General features: G+C 37.4%; 2 long non-coding RNA genes across 2 annotated transcripts in view; one reads left to right on the forward strand and one right to left on the reverse strand.

The window, feature by feature from the left end:
• Nucleotides 1-3,022: 3,022 nt before the first annotated feature.
• On the reverse strand, nt 3,023-4,833 carry LOC126108944 (uncharacterized). Its single transcript, XR_007523658.1, has 3 exons — nt 4,427-4,833; nt 4,185-4,320; nt 3,023-3,190 (listed from the first exon to the last, which is right to left on the reverse strand). It is a non-coding gene; the product is annotated as an uncharacterized LOC126108944 (long non-coding RNA).
• Nucleotides 4,834-6,238: 1,405 nt separating this feature from the next.
• The window catches only part of LOC126108874 (uncharacterized), a 72,870-nt gene continuing 66,605 nt past the window's right edge, over nt 6,239-12,503 (forward strand). The window contains exon 1 of the long non-coding RNA XR_007523645.1: nt 6,239-6,334. This is a non-coding gene — a long non-coding RNA (uncharacterized LOC126108874). The remainder of the gene's footprint in view (nt 6,335-12,503) is intronic.

The raw sequence follows: 12,503 nt of genomic DNA on the forward strand, positions 1-12,503 counted from the left end.
ACTTTAACGTCATTTTGGTATTTTAAGGTCCCTGAGCTGCAAATGATCACCTGTCAGTAACATACTTCTTTAGCTTACATATGTTACAGTGCGTTTACATTCCTGTAAAACTAGCCCTATCTTCCGGCGGAAGCTGCAAACAAACGTGAATTTTCATATATGTATGCCAAATGCGGATGTTAGCCAGACATTTGCAGCAAAAGAACAGACAGTTCTGGAAATTGAAGACATAATTAAAAAATGCTGTGTGTTCCACATAACTTCACAGAGGCTCATCCCAATCCACAACATATTCCAGAGAGTCTTGGAAGCACCACAGGAAAGGGATGTTTAGTTTATCATCTGGCAGGTTACATGGTAAATCAAGCACGAAAACCTGTAAGTTTATGGGGAGACATTTATGACTGCCTCAATAGTTTGGAAGACCTAAGTGTTGAAATATCTAACGTTGGATGCTGCGAAGATCATGTGATGGACAGTTTCCAAGCTGATTCTCCATTATATGAAATGCCAGCTTTTCACTTGCATTAAACATTCGGAATGAGTAAGTCTTCAAAAACTTCCAAGGCCACCTGGAAACTATCCAAACTAGCTGACAACTGATGTCTACTGAGGCAAGTTAATCAAATCCATCGACTTTTCATATGATTACATAAATTTTATGAATCAATAACTTCATGTGCAGCGTTTGGCATAATAACATGTATTTCTGTGGGTCATAAGTGGAGCAATTGACATCTGGTGGCGGAACCTGTGAACTTGTGGAGATGGCACACTTACTTCTACTCGCTATGGTTAAACTGTATTTGGTGATTATAGTTAAATTTTGTGACTTGTCTATGTGATCGTAGTTAAATTGTAATTGTGAACTGTATATGTGGTTAGATTATAAATTGTAATTGTATATTGTAATATCCCACCCTCTAGCATCCTGATTCGGCTCTTCCACAGTTTTCCCAGATCGTGTCAGGCAAATGCCAGGATGGGTCCCGAAGTCCATGGCAGTTGTTCCAATACCCTTTGTGTGTGTATAATATTGGAACAATTAAAGTGATAAAAAATGAAAGCAATGTTACAAACCCTGCTTCTAGCCCCTTATGGAACAGGAAATAATCCAAATTAGTACTGGCAAGAATTTTGTACTTTAAATTGTTTCTCAGAATTTATATGTAAACTGTTTTCTGAAGTAAAGTAACAATGTTTAGTCATAATTAAGAACAAAGGTTGCAGATTTTGACAATGGGGATAAATAGCTTCTTGTTATTCTCTGCAGTCAGTTTCATTATTGATAATCACATGAGAATTACAAATGACAAATTTTTGGGACATGACAACAGAAGTGTAGCTTTATATTTACTGGAAATTTGTTTTTTGGTTGACAATCCACTCTCAAAGATTGATACTATGAAATAGAAAATTCTTTTGGTGAGACAAAAAATACAAAGGTCTCAGGCTCAATCCCCAGGCCTTTGTAAACTGTAGGTCCTCTTGTCAGTTCAAATGTTGGAGGAAGGCAATGGCATGTTGCAAACATGACCATGCCAAGTACAGTATAGTTACATTCAAAACAACATTCAGATTGATGACTGCTGTTCTTCAGCTAGTGGGAACGTGATTATGAATGAACAAGACATTAAGCAACTGTTACTGCACATTTTTGTCTTGCCTTCTAGATGGATACACAATGTCTGAGCAATTCTGAACCTAGGGCAGTTCCACGAGTAATGGAATGAGTAATTTTTTTCACTTTGAGGATGAAGACCAAGTACCATTATACAACAAGTTTACTGTATTGTCAACATAAACAATTTTTTGTAATTGTTTATGTTCCTTTCTTGTAATCATTGTGTGGAAAATACTTTCAGATATACAGTGGTCTCATAATACAATAATTCAGCTATTTCCAGAAAAAAAATGTTATGGAGAAAAATTAATGAGAAACTGATATAGAAGATACATGCCTCAAATATTTTACTAAATAAATTTTAAAAAATTGTGATTTTCAGAGATTCTTTTGCAGTAGACTACAAAGGAAGTTGTTCATATGAAAGCTATATTGAATTTACTTATATACCAGCATTTGCAGAGTTTCCCCGCATAAAGTATTCAATTAGTTTATGTTGAGGAAGGAAAAATTATTATTGGGTCACGTTTCTGCAACTACTCTAATTTTTTGGGAGTTAAACAGGACAAATGACAACAGCCTAAGAAATGCATCTATGGATAGGTGGGAACAATGAGCCATTTATGATTAAAACAGGGTGGTGGTCTATAACCATTACTCTTCAGCCATTTGTAATACTTAGGGAATAATACAATGAAAACCTTGAGGGAAAAAAATTGGAATAAAGAAAGATCAAGCACTTAAATTGCTTGGGATTTACAGACTATTTAGCATTAACTTGCTATTAATATGAAGTTCAGACACAAAAAAAATATAGCACAAAATCAGGATCCCAGATATCACTGGAGAAGAACATGGTGGTAACAAAATGGCTCTGAGCACTATGGGACTTAACATCTGAGGTCATCAGTGCCCTAGAACTTAGAACTAAAACCTAACTAATCTACGGACATCACACACATCCATGCCCAAGGCAGGATTTGAACCTGCGACCGTAGCGGTCATGCGATTCCAGACCGAAGCACCTAGAATGGTGGTAACATACACTAGTAAAATAAGAAACAGAGGTGAAAATAGTGAAGCAATTTGAATACCATATCTAGGAGAAATTATAACATACAACATGAACAGAAAACCTGTTTGGCAAGAAAAAAACCAATACAATTCAAAAACTAATATAGTCTACATCAAAAACTAAACAAAATTATGACGCTGCAGTGACTGATCTGCAGAACATACACAACTTAAAATTTTTTAAAGTCTGTCAGACTCAGGACCTCTCGACAACACTGCCAGACAGTATTCCTATAATCGAAATAGCTGTGCTGAAACCAAATACTTAAGGAGTTACAGTATTCCATTCTTTAACATTGTTTCTTAAAGCAGTTTATGTGGAAATCCTTTGATGTGTCTAAAACTTTTACTTCCCTTTACATGTCTTAGCTGTTGATTATTCTGGGACAGGCCTCTATTCTTCCTCCATAGCCTGCAGTTGGCTTCCTTCACCTTCAGCTCTGGTGTGTAGTTCGTGACAGCACACCCTAACATCCACATCAATGATACGATCTAGAGAGGAACAAACAATAAGAATCAAATGTACTGCTACCTCAGTAAAGTATGTTTTATGCTTTTGTCAGCAAGGGAACTGAGGAGTAGAAATATCCTAACATCAGTGTACCATGCTCTTTCACTCAATCCTAATGTCAGAATGGTGTTATTTAAAAACCAAAGAGACATGTAAAAAAGTATTCCAAAAACTATGTATTCCTCCACTTCCATGCCAGTACATATTGGAGATACTAAGCTTTATCAAGCTAAATATTGGCAGCCTGAAGCAGAATCTGGACTACCACCAGCACAACACTAGAGGGAAATACTTGCTGACACAGTTTCCCCTTTCCACCAAATTATATGCTGATTGTGTAAAATGTATGGGGATTAAACCTTATCGTAATCTACCACTAAGAATAAACAACCCAGTACATTTTAGAATAAGGCTTAAATCAATATTAAAATACTGTTTATGTAACTTACATGAATATCTTTAATGTGATTCTTCTATGTAATATATTTGCACACTTTTCTTCCTCTACTATAATTTACCTTCAAAACAAATTTCAGTAAGGCCTAACCAAATGTTAAAAATTTATCTACTTTTATTTACTTCTATTTATCCAGTAAACCTGAACTATTGTATAAATTACATAATGCTTATCTGCACTTAATTTGATTTAAAATGTATCCACAGATTTTAATTTGTGCCTTGTTGACCTTAATTTTCAACAACTTTTGAATATACTAATAATATATCCCGTAATCTCTATCATACAATTGTGTAAGTCTATGTGTATTTAATTTGGTGTTATGTATTTTTTAAATGTTTCACTAGTATAATGACTTGTCTTGTCCCATATCATGTAGTACTCCCTGTACACAATGTGTTTGTGGCTCAATAAAGAATGAATGATATTATTAGACACTGAACATTAAACCTTCAAATTTGTAGTAACTAAAGTTGTTAATCAGACTGTATAATTTCATCCAATAGGGTTTTACTTACATTTGTTGCCAAATGTTGGTGATGGGGCATCTGGTGTTGCTTGCACATTTGCAACTGCGCTCCAATCATGTTCCTCTTTGCAATGCCACTTCTGTCATCAATGTTGGTTCTTCAGCTGGTGCATCATCTTCTTCACCTGCATGGATCAGAAACTTAAATACACTCAAAACAATTACAAGTTATTTGTATATTATGCTTATGTCAGTAGCGTTTACAAAATTATAAATGTAGCAAGTATGTACCTTTGTCATCTAACTCCAAGTTATCTTCCACGGCGAGATTGTGGAGCACACAGCACGTCGGATGAAGTGCGCCATCTCTTTAAAACTCCTCAATTTCAGCTGGTCTAATTGTCTAAAACGCTGCTTCAACAGGCCAAAGCAATGTTCTACAACACACCTGTTTTTCGAGAGTGCCATATCGAAGTCACATTGCACTGGAGAAATGCCCTGTATTTCTGAACGGTGTTAATAAATTTCTTGTGAAGGGATAGGCACTGTCAAAAGATGAAAATCTCCACACTTTTCTTCGAGCGTTTGGTAGAGTGTGGGCGTCCTGAACACACTCCCGTCATGCACAGAGCCCGGATAGCCGGCGAAGTCACTAATCCGTCGGTTATGATCTGAAACTACTTGCAGCTGAATGGAAAAATAATTCTTCCTATTCATATATGACTGGAGATCTTTCTGAGGACTATATCAATTCTAATGTGTGTATCGTCGATTGCCCTAATCCCACCAGGCAATCCGTTTCCCCGGAAATGAGTCTCAATCTCTGCTCTTTCTTCGGCGGACGGCCAATCCATAACTTCTCTTCCTAAATCACTGATGAAGTTAGTAACCATCTGTATAACACGTCGCAGAGAAAAAAATACCGATATTAAACCTATCTGCGACATCCATGAAATCTGCAGCTTCATGGCCAGCGAACTACAAAAATACCAATATTTGCTGCAGTGGGAGCAGTTTCCCATTTCCCCCTGCCTGATAATTACAGAACCTTGAATTTCTCAATCTTTCTCTAAAGTCAACTGCCACGTGACGTCGCACCCGAAAATGTTCTACAAATTCTTTGTCACTATAGTATAGCACCACATTCTTTACATAGCTCTAGATTCTTTGTCTCTTTTGCGGTTGGAACATTTCCAGCTTCTCATCGCTCCATAGAAAATCTTATTCAGTTTCGCTGGGCATCTGGAATAAATAATATTAATAAATTTCACGTTTCAACCACATGCAATTCCTTCGCACTCCTAATAAAGGTGACATATTAAAATAAATGAACTGCTTACCTTAAAATAAACGACGATGAAGCGTAAACAGCAGTAGCCCAGACCTACAGCCACAACAGCTTCCAAGACAATCCAAGAGATTAGAGAATAAGTTTGAATGCACGTGGGTCGTGGAGTCTGCCCCCACTCCAACCCACAAAGCTCCGCGCATGGGCGAATCCTGGCTGGCGGCTGCTACTGCTCATTGCTCATACAGCATGTACCCCACTTCAAGTAGGTAGGAACCGCTGCTCATACGCTACTTACGCTCTGCGCATGCGCAGCTCAAATGAATCTTGTAGCTCACACAAACAAATGAGTATTGACACATCCAGAATCGCTGTTTTGCACGTCAGTTAACTACCAACAGTGAAAATCTAAAACTTTCAGAGAAACGGTAAAAGTTGGAATTTTCCATATTGAAATCTAATAATTAGCATTCTGGAATGTTTGAGTTGATAAACTCGTTAAATTTTCGGTTAATATCAATTAATGGTGTAATATACTGACGATAAATTATTATTATTTTTGACTTTTTTTGATTAGTTGGGACATATGTATGTATGCCTTTCTCCATATGACTTAAATTTCTCCGATATAAGTTTCTCTAGCTGCTATTCTGTATAATAATCAACACCTGAATGTTTACACTGAAAATATTTTACGGACTGTGGGTGTACTGTGGAATGTTAACATGTTTGGCGCGGGAATATTAGTGTTTGAATTTGATTTGATTATTAAAACAATATCGCAGCTGTCTTTAGTAACACGTAGCAAGAGAGCACGTTTATGATAATTATAATAAAATAATCGATGTACTGCAAGAACAACTATTCTCACATGACCTGCGGTTGTTCAACATCCGTCTATAATTGTAGAAGTGTGTTGAAAACAGATAAATCTGTATTAGTATTGTATATAGAATTATAAGAAGCCCCACGTAAGAATGGGGAACTATGAAATTTCGCATGTTTATAGTTGTTTGAAGCTGTTGGAAGACAGTAATTATTTCAAATTGCTAGAAATTTTTTTATGTGAGAGGATGGTAGTGATGTTGCCAAATTTTCCTAACTAGTTTATTATACACAAGACTACAGGAGCATTTCGATTCTAGGTAAACAGTTAGTTTCATGGTGCAAATTGCCTTCCCTTTACTTGTAAGTTCCACAGACAGGAAAGTCATCAGCGCTCGACACTTTGTATTTAAGTTTAAAGTATAAAGCCAATTTCGGGAACCTACGTACCTTGATTATTTTAAAATTTCCTCGGAGCAGATTGCAGTATTGCTACTTCTTAGTTCAAATGACTGGATATGGGACGAAAAGTATGTTTAATATTGCCGTTATGTGAATTTTCCTGGTACCACTCCTCGCAAATGATACAAAGGAGATATTTGTTGCTTAGGAATCATAAATAGGCATTTGCTCGAAAACTACCCTTACTTTCAAGAAATTTTTGCAAATAACTCTAATGGATGTGTATTTTGAGTTATGTTAGTTATTTGTTTGTTTGTTGGGTTCTGCTCCCTGTCACATTTGTACCATAAATCATAATGATGTGGAATGAATAATTTTACAGGCATGCCTAACTTAATCTTTAAATGTGGCTATATGGTGAACATTTGTAAAGGTTTTTTTCCACCTTCAACAAATTATGGTGACAGAGATACTTTTACATAGTACAAGAAGTTGTCAAGGAGAAACCTTATGTTATTGAGAATAACATGTTAATATATTGGTGCTATGGCCTTTGCCCTTTTGCAGCTGTATTGGGCTAAAGAATTTCATGGTTGTCTCATCTGTGTAACTGTCAGTAAGAATTAGTCCAGAAATTAGAAAGTTCCGCACATTGCAGTTATTTTTGTTCCAACCTGACTGTTACTTTCTAACCCAGCCTAAATCTCGGGCCACATGACGGGCCTGTCTGTCATCAGAGGCAAGGATTTGAGGGGGAGAAGCACCATACTCAAGCCATTATGTATTGTTTTGTACAATGTTTGTAAGTGATGTTATAATATAGGCTAGTTGTACTTTTAAGGTGGTCAGAGATGTCTAAAGAAAGGTGCTGACTTTCTTAGAATCCCTGGTGTGAGGATACCCAGATCTGCTTAGGACTGGACAGCAGTTCTGCCACTGCAGCAAGTGGAATATGTTGCCTGTGAAGCCTTCGTGCCCTGTAGTGGCTGCCTGAGTGCAAGTCGTACTCAGCAAAGACGGGAGAAGAGACCTCAGGTACTATGATCTTGGGTGATATTCTCTTTCGGGGTAATCCATTACATTACTTGTAGACCACAGATCCTGTGGAGAGGCGAGTCTGTAGTTTACAATGCCAGTTCTCAAATAATAAAAAATATTGTATTTGGGTGGGGGCAAACTAAATATAAACAAATTTAGACACCCACCCCTATACAAAACCACACAAAACAACGAAAAAAACCGACATCACAAAATTCCCCAAATACCACAAAACACAATATTATCTGGAATCGCACACTTCCCTTGACCTATATAGCTCAACAGCAGCTCCCGATCCCATAAATTAAGAACAAACACTTCCCTTGGCCTATATAGCTCAAAAACATCTCCCGATACCAATACCAACATACACAGCCACACATTGGGATCGAACACTTTCCTTGACCTGCGCACTGTTAATTTTATCCGTCATATCCATTCATGAACAAAACAACAACCGATTGATTTTACTAAAATTACCACACGACGACAGCGAACAACACTAAATTAACGTTCACACAAAATCGTTAACTCACTGAAACGAATTCCACTACAAACACAGCCGACACTCTAACAATTCTGGGTAATGAGCAAAAGCAATCTGAGCCCATTACACCACACAAACGAAAACCCTGCACATACCACCAGAGAGCACAACAAACCACAACACGACGACATCTACAAACACGCCACACTCACAAACCAAACTCCGCGCCGTAATGACGTCACACACGACAACACCCTTACGTCACGTGTCAAAGCTGATGCGTGGGATCGGACATTTCTGTCGACCCAGCGCAGTATGAGGAGCTGGCCAATAGAAAATTCAGTTTAAACTCCATCACATTATCTACACGACGTTTAAAGTGCCCTTGTAGGTTGTCGAATACTTGAGAGCCAGTGTGTGTGCATTGAATGTGTATAAATCTGTCACTGCCATAGGTGAAACCTCATGCCATTTGTGGCTTACATGAGAGCTGGTAGGTGCTTCTATATCTTAGCCAACTGTGACACTGTGCACTCTGCCTCTAGTGCTGGTAATAGAGCAAACCTGAAAACATTTAGACAGAGTGTCGATAATAATGAGACAGGAGTAATATGTGATGCGAAATCCACTCATTGAGAAGTTAACTGTAAGAATTTAAAACGAAGTCACGCTTTCTGTATGTGATGATTTGTAGTTAATGATAGTTGAAGACAGTCAAAGAAGTAAATGGAAGAGTGAACATATTCTGTAGTACTTTCACTGATCTAAATATGGTTTTTTGAAACTAGTCTTCTCGTGCGTACGAAATGAAACGTTTGTATCGGTTGGTTACATTCTGCAGATCTCGTTGAGAAAGAGGGTCCCGGATTCGATTCCTGGTGTGGTCAGGGATTTTCACCTGCCTTGAGATGACTGGGTGTGTGTGTGTTGCCCTCATCATTTTGTCATAATTCATGAAAGCGGCAAAGGTTGGGAACTGATACGGGCACTGCTGACCGCGCAGTTGATCGCCCCACAAACCAATCATCATCATCATCATCGCTGAAAAAGAGAATATTCAGGAATGAGAAACGTGTCAAGGCATACCAGTAAATTAATAAAATGAAGATGAATCAAAGATACTTAATATGTATACTCTGCTAACAGTAAATCGCTCCAATACCACTTAAGGCTTTTCACATTAATACCATCTGAATTTAATCCAAGAAACAGGAAAGAAAGCTGCTATTTTGAAAGCAGCTGCTGCTTCCTAATTTTTACTATATTGCTTTTGTTTATCATGTATTGGCAGCTTACTATTCATTTTATTACAATTGCATTTTTCAAAGAAAATATTTTTACATCCATAAATACGGAGTGCTATTTATAGTACATTATTACTTGTTATACAGCTTTATCACAAATACTAATACTTGCTATGTGGCTAAAAGGACATTTAAATCACTGAATCTAGATATTCAGACAGTTTGTAGAAAGAGGTGTTAATGAGGTATGTATTTAATTTTCTTTTGAATTCGCAGGGATTTCCAATTTCTTGCTTTATGCAATTTTGTCATATGATGACATGTTGGAGACCGTGGCTGTTTTTGAAGACAAATGTTGATCGTGTTAGGACAGCAACCAGCCACAAATTTACTTTGAGTTCCTTTATTCAAAGGAAACCGTTACCGGTTTCGAATCGTTGCGATTCATCATCAGACGGTTTACACGCTTTCTTTCTACATTTGGTGTGTTTTTATAGATTAATTGTCGTGAAACGTTGGTTTTGAGTGATTTTTTCCATAACGTTCATCCAATCGATGTAAATGCATTCCCACTGCATCCTTGTTGTTGCACACGTAATAGTTCTCACTGTACACTTTAGATTTGTCGCTGAGATCATTCCAACCATGCACCACATGTTTTGGTACATACCATGTCGGCTGTAATCTATAATACAAATATTAAAGAAGAACTAAAAGAAAAATATAGACAAAGACTAACAAAAATACTGAAAACAGAATTGACAGCAAGAAACAAGACAAAAGCTATAAATACTTATGCTGTACCAATATTGACCTACTCATTTGGAGTAGTGAAATGGAGTAACACAGACCTAGAAGCACTCAATACACTTACACGATCACAATGCCACAAATATAGAATACATCACATACATTCAGCAACTGAAAGATTCACATTAAGCAGAAAGGAAGGGGATTTATCGACATAAAAAACCTACATTATGGACAGGTAGACAATTTAAGAAAATTCTTTATAGAACGAGCAGAAACTAGCAAAATACACAAAGCAATCACTCATATAAATACATCGGCTACATCACTGCAATTTGATAACCACTTCTACAACCCTTTAGATAACATAACATCAACAGACGCGAAGAAAGTAAATTGGAAAAAGAAAACACTCCATGGCAAGCACCCGTATCATCTAACACAGCCACACATCGATCAAGACGCATCCAACACGTGGCTAAGAAAAGGCAATATATACAGTGAGATGGAAGGATTCATGATTGCAATACAGGATCAAACAATAAACACCAGATATTACAGCAAGCATATTATTAAAGATCCCAATACCACAACAGATAAATGCAGACTTTGCAAACAACAAATAGAAACAGTAGATCACATCACAAGTGGATGTACAATACTAGCAAATACAGAATACCCCAGAAGACATGCCAATGTAGCAAAAATAATACATCAACAGCTTGCCTTACAACATAAACTTATAAAACCACATGCACCACAAAATGTACTGGAGAACGATGAATACAAATTATACTGGAACAGAACCATTATAACAGATAAAACAACACCAAATAACAAACCTGACATCATACTCACCAATAAAAAGAAGAAATTAACACAACTAATCGAAATATCCATACCCAATACAACAAATATACAAAAGAAAACAGGAGAAAAAATTGAAAAATACATCCAACTGGCTGAGGAAGTCAAGGACATGTGGCATCAGTATAAAGTTGACATTATACCAATTATACTATCAACTACAGGAGTCATACCTCACAATATCTACCAGTACATCAATGCAATACAGCTACATCCAAACTTATATATACAACTACAGAAATCTGTTCCTAAATGCAATGTAACATATACCGTACAGTTAAAAGGAAGTCACGCTTGATCAAGGTCCGCGTCACCTTCCATTTTTAACCAGACATAACGTCTGAGACAAGAAAGAAATAATAATAATAATAATAATAATAAATAATGCAATGTAACATATACCATACAGTTAAAAGGAAGTCACGCTTGATCAAGGTCCACGTCACTTTCCATTTTTAACCAGACATAACGTCTGAGAAAGGAAAGAAATAATAATAATGATGAGTAGACATGTTGATGCCACATCACAGCCTAAGGCAGAGGGGGCAGGAGGGAGGACCCAGACAGATGAGAGGAGAAAAGTGGAGGGGGGGGGGGAGAGGAGAGGAAAAAGCAAAAGGGGGTAGCTGATAGAGGGAGAGGACACACAAAAAGTGAGGGCCAGGGCGGACACGAGAAGGAGGGGTGAAGGCAGAAAGGGGAAAGCAAAATGACTCGGGAGAGAGTGGAGTCAAAGAGAGGGGAGGCTTGGAAAAACAGGAGTGAAGAGGGGGAGGTGAGGATTGGAGTTAAAAAATTAAGTGAGATAAAATTAGTTTATGTGAATATACGAAAGGAAATGTCATAAATAGCTGTCTATATAGAAGTTTCTACTGCAAATGTTGTTTGCTCTGAAGTATTCTCGTCATAAATAATTGGAAGATATTTGCGTTGATAGCAGCATACTAAAACCAGTTGGAGCGAAGGAGGTGTTTATTACTTCCAACTAATTGCATACTGAAATCAAATTGTTTAGTGCGAACCCCTGGAATGCAGTGTTGCTAGATGTCAGCCTGATAGGCTGACGGCAGTTCTCAGCCTGATAGGCTGACGCCGGTTCTCTCCTTCGCTTTGCTTACAGCACTTGGCAGTGGACAGTACCTGAATATTTGTAGCCATATGAGTGTTATACTTTGCTTTTATGTAGGCTATATGATGTATTTTGGTAAGTTTTGTGTTCTCTAAACCAAAAGTGCTGGGCTTTTGACACTATGTTCTTCAGCCCTCCGGAAGTGAGAGGCACTGTAAGTAACAGTCTGGCCTATGGATATATGTGGAACAGAGAACAGAAGCTACATCACATGCAGCATTTTATCTTCAACTAATATGTGATGAAAATTGCCGTATAGTGTCGTGAGGTTAAAGAGTTGATGAATCGTCGTATTTGGTCGCGAAATGTCATTGGAATGATAATAGAAGTAAGACATA

Source organism: Schistocerca cancellata, chromosome 11 (genome assembly GCF_023864275.1).
Source record: "Schistocerca cancellata isolate TAMUIC-IGC-003103 chromosome 11, iqSchCanc2.1, whole genome shotgun sequence".
In the NCBI taxonomy this organism is placed as follows: Eukaryota; Metazoa; Arthropoda; class Insecta; order Orthoptera; family Acrididae; genus Schistocerca; species Schistocerca cancellata.